The 4,508-nt window shown below is 39.4% G+C and overlaps 1 long non-coding RNA gene across 1 annotated transcript; it reads right to left on the reverse strand.

Moving 5' to 3' along the window:
• Positions 1 to 416: 416 nt before the first annotated feature.
• Positions 417 to 1,206, reverse strand: LOC119770119. Its single transcript, XR_005278666.1, has 2 exons — positions 764 to 1,206; positions 417 to 694 (listed from the first exon to the last, which is right to left on the reverse strand). It is a non-coding gene; the product is annotated as an uncharacterized LOC119770119 (long non-coding RNA).
• Between the last annotated feature and the right edge of the window lie 3,302 nt (positions 1,207 to 4,508).

Here is a 4,508-nt window from a genome sequence, read left to right on the forward strand (position 1 = left end):
GACAGCTAAAATGCGAAGCTATGTTTTTTTTCTTTTTGAGAAAAGTGGTTTGTATTTTCATACAAACGAAAATTGCCATTTTTCGGACCACCCTAATACGGCGTAGGCCTCCCAATGGTATACACTCAAAAAACTGTTCACCACAATGTTGCATGAAAATATATGTGATTATTTTCCATATAGCATTTCATGCAACATTGACGTGAACTTCCGGTGGCTGATTAACACCAGCAAGCCAAATCTTTATGGCTGTTCACTGTCACATCATGTCAAGTATGCATGAATTTCCCGTGAGATTTGCCTGACGCCTCATGCAATATTATCAATAATTTATTGTGGATTTCACATGCCTATTTATTAGTTTTCAATGCGTTCGATGCTTCATTATTCCATAGAATAACAAAAAAAAAGCTTAGTTTGCAGTCAGAAAGATGTTTAATTTTTATTATCACTTAACACAAAAATAGAACACACACTTTCAATTCACAATTTTATAACCGGCGCACTAATTATTAACACACAGCTTTCACGTTTTTCTCACACGCATATCTGCTTCTGCCACTCATTTCCGCTGAAGGTTTTCGGGGTGGTCTCGTTTGAATCGTCCTCCCAGACTCACTCCAACATCCGGTTACTTGACAGTCTTACTGAAAGCCTTTGTCCCCCGGCTTATGAAATCTTTCCTCTCGTTCACCTGAAAAAAAGTTAAGAAACAAATTGTTAATAACTTTTGAGCCCACTTTTAATAACTTTTCAAACTTACCATCAAAACACGGCAACTTCAGCAGCACGAAGAATTAATTTGAATTTATTAATAAATCTTACTTCAATTTATCCAGCAAAAAAAAACGGCCACGGATTTCTGCCAAGTCCGTTCGGCTAAAGAACCAAAAATCAACTGAAATGAAATTGGCTAAGTCCCGGTAACCGAGCTCAACAAAATTTGCAGACAGGAATTTCATGCTACCTCAACCAATTTTTCACCACAATGCTGCATGAAAAAGTGTATGATTTTTTTCCATACCAGTTTACATGCGGATGTTGCGTGATAATCATGCAAACTAAAACTCAGCTGACTGCAAGCCACGCCTCCAAATTTTCAGGCATGAATTTCACGAGACATTTAGTTGTGTGAGTGTGAGCTGCGTGAAAATCAAGCAGAGTTGACATGAATGCAATACGAAAGTTGCATGACTCATGTAAAACGTTGATTTGGTGCAAAACTTGCTGCCGCCGGAATTTTCATGCAACTTTGTGGTGAAAGGTTTTTTGAGTGATAAAACAAAAAAAAATACGGCTTTGCGTTGAAACAAACCTTGATTTTCTCAATTCCACAAAAATCATTTGTTGTTTTGAAAAAGGTGCTTTGACGTTTAGCGTTATTTTTCTGTGTGTACCAGCAAGAATGGCTGACAGCTAACATCAACTTTGTTTTTTTTTCTTGCAAAAACATCTTTTTGCTATGTATTTTGAGTAGAAGGCCTCGTGGCGCGGTTGTTAGCGGCTTCGGCTGTCGATCCCTAAGTTGTTATGGGGCGCGGGTTCGATTCCCGCCTTATCCTCCTGGCCTTCTATCGGATGCGGAAGTAAAACGTCGGTCCATTTGCGTAAAAGAGGTTTTGGGTAACTCACCACACAAAACCTTCGGGCGCCTAGAAATGAGCAGAAACTTGCAACAGAGCCCACAAACGACCTGGGGGTCGTTAAAGTGAATTACTTTGCTTTTTTGATATTTTGAGTAAATCATGATTTATCATTATCAATCATTTTATTATTGCAAAAATAAAATGATTGATAAATGAATTTGAAAAATGTCCTTATGAAATTAGCATTTCCCTGTAAGTGTTGCTTAGAATTGCATTTATCAACTAGTTATTCAACATGTCATTTCTGAACTTTAGCATCAAAAACATATTATTTCACTTTTCCAGAGAACTGCACACCGTAGCAAAAAAAAAATCACAGACAATCATGTTTAGAGTGTACGAAAACGGCTTCAACCGCACGGCCAGTTGACATTTCAAGATCATTCCTTTTTCCAAGCAGCACCACCATGATCTTAAGCGACTCCCTTCCGCCACCTTCCGCTCCTTTGCTAACTCTCGTTCCGGTCTCGGTCAGATCACGTGTTAAGAAGTTTCCGAACACAAAAAAAAACCCAAACAGTCATGCGGATCTAGTCTATTATATATTAATAAAAGTTACCTAACCTTCCAAAATACCCCTCAAGTGTCGAGATTCGATCGAGTTACAGTTCCGAGAACGAGCAACTCTCAATCTCGACGTTGCAAAGTGAGTTGTACACGGAATTATTGGCAGCGGCTCAGGCAAGTGCGTGCTTCCCTGTTGGAGCTGATAATATTTCGGTTCACCTTGGATTCGGAAGTGACCGTCAACAACCCCACAGCACAGGTCCCGTCGATTACGAAGAAGGTGGCATTCGCCGAACGGCAAGCGGCTTTGCACAGGCAAACTCTGCGAGGCTAGCCACAATGGGAGATAAGAGAGGAGGAACTCCGATTGAATTCGCAACGCACGACACGGTAGTGTGCGTTCGAATACACTCAAAAGTTATTTTAGGGTGTGGTGTCTTGTTTTTGGATGAAGTAAGAAGTAAGAAGTAAGAAGTAAGAAGTAAGAAGTAAGAAGTAAGAAGTAAGAAGTAAGAAGTAAGAAGTAAGAAGTAAGAAGTAAGAAGTAAGAAGTAAGAAGTAAGAAGTTAGAAGTAAGAAGTAAGAAGTAAGAAGTAAGAAGTAAGAAGTAAGAAGTAAGAAGTAAGAAGTAAGAAGTAAGAAGTAAGAAGTAAGAAGTAAGAAGTAAGAAGTAAGAAGTAAGAAGTAAGAAGTAAGAAGTAAGAAGTAAGAAGTAAGAAGTAAGAAGTAAGAAGTAAGAAGTAAGAAGTAAGAAGTAAGAAGTAAGAAGTAAGAAGTAAGAAGTAAGAAGTAAGAAGTAAAAGTAAGAAGTAAGAAGTAAGAAGTAAGAAGTAAGAAGTAAGAAGTAAGAAGTAAGTAAGAAGTAAGAAGTAAGAAGTAAGTAAGAAGTAAGAAGTAAGAAGTAAGAAGTAAGAAGTAAGAAGTAAGAAGTAAGAAGTAAGTAAGAAGTAAGAAGTAAGAAGTAAGAAGTAAGAAGTAAGAAGTAAGAAGTAAGAAGTAAGAAGTAAGAAGTAAGAAGTAAGAAGTAAGAAGTAAGAAGTAAGAAGTAAGAAGTAAGAAGTAAGAAGTAAGAAGTAAGAAGTAAGAAGTAAGAAGTAAGAAGTAAGAAGTAAGAAGTAAGAAGTAAGAAGTAAGAAGTAAGAAGTAAGAAAATACAAAAAAATAAAATAAATTTAAATTCCACCTTACCCAACAGGACAAACATAGCTCTACTGATACTTGAAAGCATTTTTTTTTTCAAACCTGCGCATGTATTTGCACGTCTGCGTAAAAAGTACTCATGCGCACCAGACCGAAGGTGACTAAACTTGACTTGGCTTGACTCTTTGCTGGCCCGTTGCTGCTGATCGGCCGACAAACACGTTTTCCGCGACCCAGCACTTTCCCTTTCGTGCGAACCTCTGCGTCTCTGATCCCGCTCGACTGTGCTCGACAACATTACTTATCTGCTTCATACACGTTTGCTGCTCAACTACACACGCAAACATAAACGTAGAAAGAAACTTTGGAAAACTCAGCAGCGCCTCTAGTTGTTCAATCGTGAATTACTTGGAAAGCTTTATCATTATGCAGGGAGCGTCCGTATGATAATTTATGAAAATGTTTTTTGTTTAAATTTAGCATAGAAATTTATTTATTCAATAACAAATGTTCAAATTCTTTTTCACTTTTTCAAGTCAACATTAGAGTCAACTTTCCAATTGAAGCGTATTTTAAGGATGACCAAGTACGTGTAGGTTGCATAACCAGTGGGCGCATTCTAGGCTCCAATGCACACTGAAAGAAAGGCACATAGTAATATCACATCCGCCTCTCCGCCCACTACAACGCCGTTATCTCCAAAGCAAACCGCAATCTCGGGTTCATTTTTCGGATCGCAAACGAGTTTCGTGATCCTGCCTGCCTACGAGCTCTTTACTACGCACTCGTTCGTTCTCACCTCGAGACTGCTGTGGTGGCTTGGAGCCCGCACACTGATGAATGGGTGACTAGAATCGAGTCGGTACAGAGGAAGTTCACAAAATTCGCATTGCGCTTCCACTCATGGCCTGATCAAGTTGTAGCGCCATCCTACGAACAACGCTGCGAGGCTCTAGGGATGGAAACACTCTCTAAGAGAAGGCAGTTCTTACGGGCGGCTTTCGTGGGGAAATTGTTATTAGGAGCCATCGACGCTCCTAATATCCTCGCCAGGATCAACTTCAACGTCATCCCGCGGCCGCTCAGAACGTGGAACGCACTCCGCCTAGACTTTCATCGTACTCAATATGGACAGCAGGAACCTATCCGGGCGATGTGTGACGTTTTCAATGATTTTGACGATTTATTTGATTACTCGATGTCTGTAGATTCCTT

The sequence above is a fragment of the Culex quinquefasciatus genome, chromosome 3 (assembly GCF_015732765.1).
Source record: "Culex quinquefasciatus strain JHB chromosome 3, VPISU_Cqui_1.0_pri_paternal, whole genome shotgun sequence".
Lineage (NCBI taxonomy): Eukaryota > Metazoa > Arthropoda > Insecta > Diptera > Culicidae > Culex > Culex quinquefasciatus.